The following is a 14,156-nucleotide window of genomic DNA, read 5'->3' as shown; positions in this document are numbered from 1 at the left end:
ATTAACGTCGATTCTTCTTGTTAAGAGATATTCGAGTCTTTTCACTTGCTTTGGCAAGGGTTGTAAGCAATATTGCGTCTCGTCCTAGAATATTCTACCGACCAATCCATTCGAGTAATCACCTCTGTGGAGTCATCGTTCCAACGCCCACAATTAAATCTTATCGTCCCGCTTGATTCCAGGTTTCGCAATCCAAGCGTTGGACCACCTCGCTAGATCCTTGGACAAACGTGCTACGTGCCTCGAAACGAGTTGACCGAAGTCCGTATCAGTGATGTGTGTATGGATAAGGGCCCACGCAATGAGCTGGTCCGAGTTCCATTGGGCCAAGTAACACATGTACGAGCCAAGTTCTTCAAGGAATCCATCCAAGGCCTTGTTCGAATGGTCCAAGACCAACAAGGACTCCATAGGGATATTGAAGGCCAAGAAGGATACAAGCAAATCACCTACACCATGATCCAAGCCCATGGAGAGTCAAGCGGGCCTCCAAGTGATTGGGCCGAGTAGGGTCTTTAGGCCTTAATGTTGCTTAGAGTTAGATTAACTGCGTAATAGAAGCATGGGTCGGCCAATCTAGACACCAAGATGGCCGACTGCTCCTTTAGGGTTTTAGAAACCTCTAGCCTGTAAAAGGGCTTGCTTTGCAAGGGTTTTGGACACAAGTTGGATCAATACAATTTGATTAATGTCGATTCTTCTTGTTAAGAGATATTCGAGCCTTTTCACATGCTTTGGCAAGGGTTGTAAGCAATATTGCGTCTCATCCTAGATTTTTCTACCGACCTATCCATTCGAGTAATCACCTCTTTGGAGTCATCGTTCTAACGCCTATAATTAAATCTTATCGTCCCGCTTGATTCTAGCTTCTGCAATCCTAGCGTTCGACCACCTCTCTAGATCCTTAGGCAAACATGCTACGTGTCTCGAAACGAATTGATGGAGGACCGTATCAATGACGTGTGTATGGATCAGAGCCCACGCAATGAGTTGGTCCGAGTTCCATTGGGCCAAGTCACACGTGTACGATCCAAGTTCTTCAAGGAATCCCTCCAAGGCCTTGTTCGAATGGTCCAAGACCAACATAGAGTCCATAGGGATATTGAAGGCCAAGAAGGATACAAGCAAATCATCTACACCATGATCCAAACTCATGGAGAGTCAAGCTGGCCTCCAAGTGATTGGGCCGAGTTGGGTCTTAAGCCCGTAGAGAGTCAAGCGGGCCTCCAAGTGATTGGGCCGAGTTGGGTCTTTAGGCCTTAATGTTGCTTAGGGTTAGATTAACTGCGTAATAGAAGCATGGGTCGGCCAATCTAGACACCAAGATGGCCGACTGCTCCTTTACGGTTTTAGAAACCTCTAGCCTATAAAAGGGCTTGCTTTGCAAGGGTTTTGGACACAAATTGGATCAATACATTTTGATTAATGTCGATTCTTCTTGTTAAGAGATTTTCGAGCCTTTTCACTTGCTTTGGCAAGGGTTGTAAGCAATATTGCGTCTCGTCCTAGAATGTTCTACCGACCTATCCATTCGAGTAATCACCTCTGTGGAGTCATCGTTCTAACACCTATAATTAAATCTTATCGTCCCGCTTGATTCCAGGTTTCGCAATCCAAGCGTTGGACCACCTCGCTAGATCCTTGTGCAAACGTGCTACGTGCCTCGAAACGAGTTGACCGAGGACCGTATCAGTGACGTGTGTATGGATCAGGGCCCACGCAATGAGCTGGTCCGAGTTCCATTGGGCCCAGTAACACGTGTACAAGCCAAGTTCTTCAAGGAATCCCTCCAAGGGCTTGTTCGAATGGTCCAAGACCAAAAAGGAGTCCATAGGGATATTGAAGGCCAAGAAGGATACAAGCAAATCACCTACACCATGATCCAAGCCCATGGAGAGTCAAGCGGGCCTCCAAGTGATTGGGCCGAGTAGGGTCTTTAGGCCTTAATGTTGCTTAGCATTGGATTAACTACGTAGTAGAAACATGGGCCGGGCCGGTCTTGATACTAAGATGGCCGACTGTTCTTTTAGGATTTTCGTAGGGTTTTAGTAACCTCTAGCCTATAAAAGGGCTTGCATTATAAGGGTTTTGGACACAAGTTGGATCAATAAAGTTTGGTTAATTTCGATTCTTCTTGTCAAGAGAGAGTCGAGCCTTTTTACTTGCCTTTGCAAGGGTTGTGAGCAATCTTGCGTCTCGTCCTAGATTGTTCTACCGACGTATCTATTAGAGTACTCACAACTGTGGAGTCGTCGTTCTACCCCCTATAATCAAATTGTGTGGTCCGTTAGATTCTAGGTTACGCAATCCAAGCGTTGCACCACTTCGCTAGATACTTGAGCAAACGTGCTATGTGTCTCGTAACGAGTTGATCAAGGACCATATCAGTAATGTGTGCATGGATCATGACCCATGAAATGATCCGGTCCGAGTTCCATTGGGCATAGTCACACATGCACGAGCCAACCTCTTAAAGAAATCCCTCCAAGGCCTTGTTCAAATGGTCCAAGACCAACATGGAGTCCATAGGGATATTGAAGGCCTAGAACGAGACAAGCAAAACATCTATATCATGATCCAAGCCCATGGAGAGTCAAGCGGGCCTCCAAGTGATTCGGCCGAGTTGGGTCATTAGGCTTTAATGGTGCTTAGGGTTTGATTAACTGCGTAATAGAAGGATGGGTCCGCCAATCTGGACACCAAGATGGCCGACTGCTCCTTTAGGGTTTTAGAAACCTCTAGCGTATAAAAGGGCTTGCTTTGCAAGGTTTTTGGCTTGGACACAAGTTGGATCAATACAATTTGCTTTGGCAAGGGTTGTAAGCAATATTGCGTCTCGTCCTAGATTGTTCTACCGACCTATCCATTCGAGTAATCACCTCTGTGGAGTCATCGTTCCAACGCCTATAATTAAATCTAATCGTCCCGCTTGATTCTAGGTTCTGCAATCCAAGCGTTAGACCACCTCGCTAGATCCTTGGGCAAACGTGCTACGTGTCTCGAAACGAGTTGATGGAGGACCGTATCAGTGACGTGTGTATGGATCAGCGCCCATGCAATGAGCTGGTCCGAGTTCCATTGGGTCCAGTCACACGTGTACGAGCCAAGTTCTTCAAGGAATCCCTCCAAGGCCTTGTTCGAATGGTCCAAGACCAACATAGAGTCCATAGGGATATTGAACGCCACGAAGGATACAAGCAAATCATCTACACCATGATCCAAGCCCATGGAGAGTTAAGCGGGCCTCCAAGTGATTGGGCCGAGTAGGGTCTTTAGGCCTTAATGTTGCTTAGAGTTAGATTAACTGCGAAATAGAAGCATGGGTCGGCCAATCTAGACACCACGATGGCCGACTGCTCTTTTAGGGTTTTAGAAACCTCTAGCCTATAAAAGGGCTTGCTTTGCCAGGGTTTTGGACACAAGTTGGATCAATACAATTTGATTAATGTCGATTCTTCTTGTTAAGAGATATTCGAGCCTTTTCACTTGCTTTGGCAAGGGTTGTAAGCATGGGCCGGCCCGTCTTGATACCAAGATGGCCAACTGCACTTTTAGGGTTTTCGTAGGGTTTTAGTAACCTCTAGCCTATAAAAGGGCATGCATTATAAGGGTTTTGGACACAAGTTGGATCAATAAAGTTTGGTTAATTTCGATTCTTCTTGTCAAGAGAGAGTCGAGCCTTTTTACTTGCCTTTGCAAGGGTTGTGAGCAATCTTGCGTCTCGTCCTAGACTGTTCTACCGACGTATCTGTTTGAGTAATCACCACTGTGGAGTGGTCGTTCTACCCCCTATAATCAAATCGTGGTGTCCGTTTGATTCTGGGCTCCGCAATCCAAGCGTTGGATCACCTCGCTAGATACTTGAGCAAACGTGCTATGTGTCTCGTAACGAGTTTATCATGGACCGTATCAGTGATGTGTGCATGGATCATGGCCCAGAAAATGATCCAGTCCGAGTTCTATTGGGCCTAGTCACACATGCACGAGCCAAGCTCTTAAAGAAATCCCTCCAAGGCCTTGTTCAAATGGTCGAAGACCAACGTGGAGTCCATAGGGATATTGAAGGCCTAGAACGAGACAAGCAAAACATCTATATCATGATCCAAGCCCATGGAGAGTCAAGCGGGCCTCCAAGTGATTCGGCCGAGTTGGGTCATTAGGCTTTAATGGTGCTTAGGGTTTGATTAACTGCGTAATAGAAGGATGGGTCCGCCAATCTGGACACCAAGATGGCCGACTGCTCCTTTAGGGTTTTAGAAACCTCTAGCGTATAAAAGGGCTTGCTTTGCAAGGTTTTTGGCTTGGACACAAGTTGGATCAATACAATTTGCTTTGGCAAGGGTTGTAAGCAATATTGCGTCTCGTCCTAGATTGTTCTACCGACCTATCCATTCGAGTAATCACCTCTGTGGAGTCATCGTTCCAACGCCTATAATTAAATCTAATCGTCCCGCTTGATTCTAGGTTCTGCAATCCAAGCGTTAGACCACCTCGCTAGATCCTTGGGCAAACGTGCTACGTGTCTCGAAACGAGTTGATGGAGGACCGTATCAGTGACGTGTGTATGGATCAGCGCCCATGCAATGAGCTGGTCCGAGTTCCATTGGGTCCAGTCACACGTGTACGAGCCAAGTTCTTCAAGGAATCCCTCCAAGGCCTTGTTCGAATGGTCCAAGACCAACATAGAGTCCATAGGGATATTGAACGCCACGAAGGATACAAGCAAATCATCTACACCATGATCCAAGCCCATGGAGAGTTAAGCGGGCCTCCAAGTGATTGGGCCGAGTAGGGTCTTTAGGCCTTAATGTTGCTTAGAGTTAGATTAACTGCGAAATAGAAGCATGGGTCGGCCAATCTAGACACCACGATGGCCGACTGCTCTTTTAGGGTTTTAGAAACCTCTAGCCTATAAAAGGGCTTGCTTTGCCAGGGTTTTGGACACAAGTTGGATCAATACAATTTGATTAATGTCGATTCTTCTTGTTAAGAGATATTCGAGCCTTTTCACTTGCTTTGGCAAGGGTTGTAAGCATGGGCCGGCCCGTCTTGATACCAAGATGGCCAACTGCACTTTTAGGGTTTTCGTAGGGTTTTAGTAACCTCTAGCCTATAAAAGGGCATGCATTATAAGGGTTTTGGACACAAGTTGGATCAATAAAGTTTGGTTAATTTCGATTCTTCTTGTCAAGAGAGAGTCGAGCCTTTTTACTTGCCTTTGCAAGGGTTGTGAGCAATCTTGCGTCTCGTCCTAGACTGTTCTACCGACGTATCTGTTTGAGTAATCACCACTGTGGAGTGGTCGTTCTACCCCCTATAATCAAATCGTGGTGTCCGTTTGATTCTGGGCTCCGCAATCCAAGCGTTGGATCACCTCGCTAGATACTTGAGCAAACGTGCTATGTGTCTCGTAACGAGTTTATCATGGACCGTATCAGTGATGTGTGCATGGATCATGGCCCAGAAAATGATCCAGTCCGAGTTCTATTGGGCCTAGTCACACATGCACGAGCCAAGCTCTTAAAGAAATCCCTCCAAGGCCTTGTTCAAATGGTCGAAGACCAACGTGGAGTCCATAGGGATATTGAAGGCCTAGAACGAGACAAGCAAAACATCTATATCATGATCCAAGCCCATGGAGAGTCAAGCGGGCCTCCAAGTGATTCGGCCGAGTTGGGTCATTAGGCTTTAATGGTGCTTAGGGTTTGATTAACTGCGTAATAGAAGGATGGGTCCGCCAATCTGGACACCAAGATGGCCGACTGCTCCTTTAGGGTTTTAGAAACCTCTAGCGTATAAAAGGGCTTGCTTTGCAAGGTTTTTGGCTTGGACACAAGTTGGATCAATACAATTTGCTTTGGCAAGGGTTGTAAGCAATATTGCGTCTCGTCCTAGATTGTTCTACCGACCTATCCATTCGAGTAATCACCTCTGTGGAGTCATCGTTCCAACGCCTATAATTAAATCTAATCGTCCCGCTTGATTCTAGGTTCTGCAATCCAAGCGTTAGACCACCTCGCTAGATCCTTGGGCAAACGTGCTACGTGTCTCGAAACGAGTTGATGGAGGACCGTATCAGTGACGTGTGTATGGATCAGCGCCCATGCAATGAGCTGGTCCGAGTTCCATTGGGTCCAGTCACACGTGTACGAGCCAAGTTCTTCAAGGAATCCCTCCAAGGCCTTGTTCGAATGGTCCAAGACCAACATAGAGTCCATAGGGATATTGAACGCCACGAAGGATACAAGCAAATCATCTACACCATGATCCAAGCCCATGGAGAGTTAAGCGGGCCTCCAAGTGATTGGGCCGAGTAGGGTCTTTAGGCCTTAATGTTGCTTAGAGTTAGATTAACTGCGAAATAGAAGCATGGGTCGGCCAATCTAGACACCACGATGGCCGACTGCTCTTTTAGGGTTTTAGAAACCTCTAGCCTATAAAAGGGCTTGCTTTGCCAGGGTTTTGGACACAAGTTGGATCAATACAATTTGATTAATGTCGATTCTTCTTGTTAAGAGATATTCGAGCCTTTTCACTTGCTTTGGCAAGGGTTGTAAGCATGGGCCGGCCCGTCTTGATACCAAGATGGCCAACTGCACTTTTAGGGTTTTCGTAGGGTTTTAGTAACCTCTAGCCTATAAAAGGGCATGCATTATAAGGGTTTTGGACACAAGTTGGATCAATAAAGTTTGGTTAATTTCGATTCTTCTTGTCAAGAGAGAGTCGAGCCTTTTTACTTGCCTTTGCAAGGGTTGTGAGCAATCTTGCGTCTCGTCCTAGACTGTTCTACCGACGTATCTGTTTGAGTAATCACCACTGTGGAGTGGTCGTTCTACCCCCTATAATCAAATCGTGGTGTCCGTTTGATTCTGGGCTCCGCAATCCAAGCGTTGGATCACCTCGCTAGATACTTGAGCAAACGTGCTATGTGTCTCGTAACGAGTTTATCATGGACCGTATCAGTGATGTGTGCATGGATCATGGCCCAGAAAATGATCCAGTCCGAGTTCTATTGGGCCTAGTCACACATGCACGAGCCAAGCTCTTAAAGAAATCCCTCCAAGGCCTTGTTCAAATGGTCGAAGACCAACGTGGAGTCCATAGGGATATTGAAGGCCTAGAACGAGACAAGCAAAACATCTATATCATGATCCAAGCCCATGGAGAGTCAAGCGGGCCTCCAAGTGATTCGGCCGAGTTGGGTCATTAGGCTTTAATGGTGCTTAGGGTTTGATTAACTGCGTAATAGAAGGATGGGTCCGCCAATCTGGACACCAAGATGGCCGACTGCTCCTTTAGGGTTTTAGAAACCTCTAGCGTATAAAAGGGCTTGCTTTGCAAGGTTTTTGGCTTGGACACAAGTTGGATCAATACAATTTGCTTTGGCAAGGGTTGTAAGCAATATTGCGTCTCGTCCTAGATTGTTCTACCGACCTATCCATTCGAGTAATCACCTCTGTGGAGTCATCGTTCCAACGCCTATAATTAAATCTAATCGTCCCGCTTGATTCTAGGTTCTGCAATCCAAGCGTTAGACCACCTCGCTAGATCCTTGGGCAAACGTGCTACGTGTCTCGAAACGAGTTGATGGAGGACCGTATCAGTGACGTGTGTATGGATCAGCGCCCATGCAATGAGCTGGTCCGAGTTCCATTGGGTCCAGTCACACGTGTACGAGCCAAGTTCTTCAAGGAATCCCTCCAAGGCCTTGTTCGAATGGTCCAAGACCAACATAGAGTCCATAGGGATATTGAACGCCACGAAGGATACAAGCAAATCATCTACACCATGATCCAAGCCCATGGAGAGTTAAGCGGGCCTCCAAGTGATTGGGCCGAGTAGGGTCTTTAGGCCTTAATGTTGCTTAGAGTTAGATTAACTGCGAAATAGAAGCATGGGTCGGCCAATCTAGACACCACGATGGCCGACTGCTCTTTTAGGGTTTTAGAAACCTCTAGCCTATAAAAGGGCTTGCTTTGCCAGGGTTTTGGACACAAGTTGGATCAATACAATTTGATTAATGTCGATTCTTCTTGTTAAGAGATATTCGAGCCTTTTCACTTGCTTTGGCAAGGGTTGTAAGCATGGGCCGGCCCGTCTTGATACCAAGATGGCCAACTGCACTTTTAGGGTTTTCGTAGGGTTTTAGTAACCTCTAGCCTATAAAAGGGCATGCATTATAAGGGTTTTGGACACAAGTTGGATCAATAAAGTTTGGTTAATTTCGATTCTTCTTGTCAAGAGAGAGTCGAGCCTTTTTACTTGCCTTTGCAAGGGTTGTGAGCAATCTTGCGTCTCGTCCTAGACTGTTCTACCGACGTATCTGTTTGAGTAATCACCACTGTGGAGTGGTCGTTCTACCCCCTATAATCAAATCGTGGTGTCCGTTTGATTCTGGGCTCCGCAATCCAAGCGTTGGATCACCTCGCTAGATACTTGAGCAAACGTGCTATGTGTCTCGTAACGAGTTTATCATGGACCGTATCAGTGATGTGTGCATGGATCATGGCCCAGAAAATGATCCAGTCCGAGTTCTATTGGGCCTAGTCACACATGCACGAGCCAAGCTCTTAAAGAAATCCCTCCAAGGCCTTGTTCAAATGGTCGAAGACCAACGTGGAGTCCATAGGGATATTGAAGGCCTAGAACGAGACAAGCAAAACATCTATATCATGATCCAAGCCCATGGAGAGTCAAGCGGGCCTCCAAGTGATTCGGCCGAGTTGGGTCATTAGGCTTTAATGGTGCTTAGGGTTTGATTAACTGCGTAATAGAAGGATGGGTCCGCCAATCTGGACACCAAGATGGCCGACTGCTCCTTTAGGGTTTTAGAAACCTCTAGCGTATAAAAGGGCTTCCTTTGCATGGGTTTTGGACAGAAGTTGGATCAATACAATTTGATTAATGTCGATTCTTCTTGTTAATAGATATTCGAGCCTTTTCACTTGCTTTGTCAAGGGTTGTAAGCAATATCGCATCTCGTCCTAGATTTTTCTACCGACGTATCTATTAGAGTACTCACCACTATGGAGTCGCCCGTTTGATTCTAGGTTACGCTATCCAAGCGTTGGACCACTTCGCTAGATACTTGAGCAAACGTGCTATGTGTCTCGTAACGAGTTGATCAAGGACCGTATCAGTAATGTGTGCATGGATCATGGCCCACGAAATGATCCGGTCCGAGTTCCATTGGGCCTAGTCACACATGCACTAGCCAAGCTCTTAAAGAAATCCCTCCAAGGCCTTGTTCAAATGGTCCAAGACCAACATGGAGTCCATAGGGATAATGAAGGCCAAGAAGGATACAAACAAATCATCTACACATTGATCCAAGCCCATGGAGAGTCAAGCGGGCCTCCAAGTGATTGGGCTGAGTTGGGGCTTTAGGCCTTAATGGTGCTTAGGGTTAGATTAAATGCGTAATAGAAGCATGGGTCGGCCAATCTAGACACCAAGATGGCCGACTGCTCCTTTAGGGTTTTAGAAACTTCTAGCCTATAAAAGGGCTTGCTTTGCAAGGGTTTTGGACACAAGTTGGATCAATACAATTTGATTAATGTCGATTGTTCTTGTTAAGAGATATTCGAGCCTTTTCACTTGTTTTGGCAAGGGTTGTAAGCAATATTGCGTCTCGTCCTAGATTGTTCTACCGACCTATCCATTCGAGTAATCAACTCTGTGGAGTCATCGTTCTAACGCCTATAATTAAATCTTATCGTCCCGCTTGATTCTAGGTTCCGCAATCCAAGTGTTGAACCACCTTTCTAGATCCTTGGGCAAACGTGCTACGTGTCTCGAAACGATTTGATGGAGGACCGTATCAATGACGTGTGTATGGATCAGGGCCCACGCAATGAGCTGATCCGAGTTCCATTGGGCCAAGTCACACGTGTAAGATCCAAGTTCTTCAAGAAATCCCTCCAAGGCCTTGTTCGAATGGTCCAAGACCAACATAGAGTCCATAGGGATATTGAAGGCCAAGAAGGATACAAGCAAATCATCTACACCATGATCCAAACCCATGGAGAGTCAAGCTGGCATCCAAGTGATTGGGCCGAGTTGGGTCTTAAGCCCGTAGAGAGTCAAGCGGGCCTCCAAGTGATTGGGCCGAGTTGGCTCTTTAGGCCTTAATGTTGCTTAGGGTTAGATTAACTGCGTAATAGAAGCATGGGTCGGCCAATCTAGACACCAAGATGGCCGACTGCTCCTTTAGGGTTTTAGAAACCTCTAGCCTATAAAAGGGCTTGCTTTGCAAGGGTTTTGGACACAAGTTGGATCAATACAATTTGATTAATGTCGATTTTTCTTGTTAAGAGATATTCGAGCCTTTTCACTTGTTTTGGCAAGGGTTGTAAGCAATATTGCGTCTCGTCCTAGAATGTTCTACCGACCTATCCATTCGAGTAATCACCTCTGTAGAGTCATCGTTCTAACGCCTACAATTAAATCTTATCGTCCCGCTTGATTCCAGGTTCCGCAATCCAAGCGTTGGGCCACCTCGCTAGATCCTAGGGCAAACGTGCTACGTGCCTCAAAATGAGTTGACCGAAGTCCGTATCAGTGACGTGTGTATGGATCAGGGCCCACGCAATGAGCTGTTCCAGTTTCATTGGGCCCAGTAACACGTGTACGAGCCATGTTCTTCAAGGAATCCCTCCAAGGGCTTGTTCGAATGGTCCAAGACCAAAAAGGAGTCCATAGGGATATTGAAGGCCAAGAAGGATACAAGCAAATCACCTACACCATGATCCAAACCCATGGAGAGCCAAGCGGGCCTCCAAGTGATTGGGCCGAGTAGGGTGTTTAGGCCTTAATGTTGCTTAGCGTTGGATTAACTACGTAGTAGAAACATGGGCCGGCCCGTCTTGATACCAAGATGGCCAACTGTTCTTTTAGGATTTTCGTAGGGTTTTAGTAACCTCTAGCCTATAAAAGGGCTTGCATTATAAGGGTTTTGGACACAAGTTGGATCAACAAAGTTTGGTTAATTTCGATTCTTCTTGTCAAGAGAGAGTCGAGCCTTTTTACTTGCCTTTGAAAGGGTTGTGAGCAATATTGCGTCTCGTCCTAGATTATTCTACCGACCTATCCATTAGAGTAAGCACCTCTGTGGAGTCGTTGTTCTACCCCCTACAATCAAATCGTGTTGTCCCACTTGATTCTAGGTTCCGCAATCCAAGCGTTGGACCATGTGACGACCCCACTTCTCCCAAGGGCGAACCCAAGGGTATCGGCGGGCCGCCTGCCTAGCTCGCGCCAGGACTCAAAACTTAAAGTTCGAAAGAGCACTAAATACAATATATACAATCCCAAAAGAGTTATAATTACATTCTCCAAAAGTATCGAGTCAAACCACCAAAACAAAAACAAACATCCTAACTGTTCAACTATTACAAGCCAAACTAACTATACTAGTATACGAGCCAAAAGTCCCCGCGTCGGCCCCTGCTAAGGAAAACAAAAGGAATGGGGTAAGCTATATGCTTAGTAAGTAAACAGGGGCGAAAGCATAAATTTCACGTAACAGTTACACAATAAGAGTAAAGCAAAAGCAGAAAAGTAACATCACATAATAAGGATACAGGTGGCTCCAAAGCCAAGTCGTTGCCATGCGTGACCTCCTGTCGACACTCCGTCGACCATACATAAGGTCCGTAGAACTCCACTTATACACCCACCGAACACCTTATCACCCTCACTGGCCAGTCACCTCACAAACTTGCCCAGGCGAACGAAATCACAAACTTGAGCTTGAGTCACAAGCTCGGGTCACAAAATTGGTTCACATACTCAGCGAACCGGGTTCACAAACTTGGTGACCTCAAACCAAGTTGGACTGACTTCGACCAAGCCCTAACCGGCTCGAATAGTCCATCTAGGTATTGAGTTCAACCTCAAACTCACAAAATTCACAAAATTATTCAAAAGTCACCCTGAGCCACCAGCTCAAGGGTTTTAGTTCCAAAATTGCTCATATACATAAGCCATGTACAAATATGTGTGCAAATTAGGGTTTAGAGCGAGTGCGATAAAGTACACCCTCGTCTAAGTACCCTCTTCATACATATCGAAACACATAAGCAACTAACATACAAAAGCGGCCTGAATACTTACTCCAAATACAAAAGTAGTACAAAAGCGGAAATCACTTCGTTGGTTGGCTAGTAGTGGGCCCCACCGGCTCCGCCTAGTTCACCACCGTCTGAAATCGAAGATTGTGTCACAATATATCACAAACAGCTACCCACACACGTAAAACAAGCAAAACGGCAAAATTGGCACGCGCAAGTGCGAAAACGGCAAAAAGGGGCACACGCGCGCGCGCGGAACGGCAAACGGGACGGCCAAATCGGCCATCTTAAACCGTTTTGGTCGAAAGTTAGGCTAGGAGTGTCGGATCAAGGTGAGCGAGATACCGTTTCGAAGCTAAGAGGAAGGGCTACAATTCTCATGAAGACATCTCAACCCAGATCTCAATAGGTATAGGTAAAAAAGGCACGAAATAGTGCCAGCTGTTTCATGGCAAGTTACCAAACATGCCCTGTTTGCAAGGCCGTAACTCACGGCTCAGAAATCGAAATCAAGAAATTACAAAGGCGTTAGAAAGCTGAGACATAAGGCTAAAACTTTGATGTTTTGGCCAAGACCTGAATCCACTCAGAACAGAACGAAAATCGAGTGTCAACGTACCCGTCAGAACTGTCCAAATACAAGGCAGTTCTGACGAGCGTTATTGTTTTGATCATAACAGGAGCTACGGAACTCGGTTTTCGACGTACTTTATACCGTTTCGAAGCTGAGACCAAGATCTAAATTTCTTATGAAGGAGTCGACACCCAGATCGTATGGAATCAGAACGGAAAAATGCACGGCAGAAACTGAAATGCAAAACGTACACAAACGGACGTCTAAAACAGGTCTGAGGGTTTTGTCTATAACTCGGAATACATTAATCCGTTTAACCTGAAATTTTACAGGTAGATTCAGCACTTAAAAGGCTACAACGTTGAAGAAGGCCACTTAACCCAGTTTCGAGTATAACTAGGTCAAAACTGTAAGATACTAAACCAGAATCGTAAAACAGGTGAACAAACCGCAACTTGGTACAAACAGCATAACTCAGCCTACTTAAGTCCAAATTCAGAAATTTCAAAGGCATACGAAAGCTTAGAAACAGGCCTACATTTCATCAGAAGACTAGAACAACCAATTCTGAAGTAATCCTATCCAAAATCACCAATTACAAGTGCAGTTCTTACATTCGGACAAAACCAGAACAGCAAGGGTATTTTCGACTTTTCTCACTCTACGCTACTCCGATTGACCTGAAATTTTACAGGCACCTATAAAATGTCATTTCCTACAACTTTCATGTTTTAAGACAAGGCCAATTCGGCCTCTATCTAGGACCAAAATATTCGGACAGAATGAAGAACCAAGAAACCCCAATTTTCCAGATTTCATTCAAAACAGAAATCACTTGCAATCTTCCACTTTTTCGACCATCTAGCATCATTACATACCATTTCCAACCATCATATATAGCCACACAATCATGCTTATATTAAAACAGGAAAAATCCCAATAAATATAAAACTTCACTAAATCATCCACAAATCAAGATATAAACCATAATTTTTCATCTCTTAACACCACTAAGCATGAATTAAGCTTCATTAGGTGAAGGAGAGAGTTCATTCATTACTCACCTAGTAAAACAAGAGAGAGGGAGTTGCTTGTCACCTTAGCTTCCACAAACACTTCACCAATCAACTTACTAATACCAAATGAAGAGGTTTTATGGAAGGAATTCAAGATTAACCGGTTAGTTTATGAGATTGAGCAAGATTAGGACAAGGAATTGAGAGATATTTTTCTTTCTTCCTTTGGAGAGAATTTCGGCCAAGAGAGAGAAAAGAATGAGGAAGATTAAGCTTCATTTGTCTTATAAGAAGGTTGGAAAAAATAAGAATTAATTCTAGCCACAAGTTTGGTTAACACTTGGTTGAATCACAACCACACAATTTTCTCTCTCTTGTTGCATTTTGAACCACTAATTTTCGGCCAATAAGAAGCTAAGAGGGGGAAGATATTTTGTTCTATTAGTGAGAAACTTGTATAGCAAGTAAGTGGTGGTCAAATGGTGCGTTCAATCG

The sequence above is a fragment of the Coffea arabica genome, chromosome 11c (genome assembly GCF_036785885.1).
Source record: "Coffea arabica cultivar ET-39 chromosome 11c, Coffea Arabica ET-39 HiFi, whole genome shotgun sequence".
Classification (NCBI taxonomy): domain Eukaryota; kingdom Viridiplantae; phylum Streptophyta; class Magnoliopsida; order Gentianales; family Rubiaceae; genus Coffea; species Coffea arabica.
Note: the sequence above shows the minus strand (reverse complement) of the source record.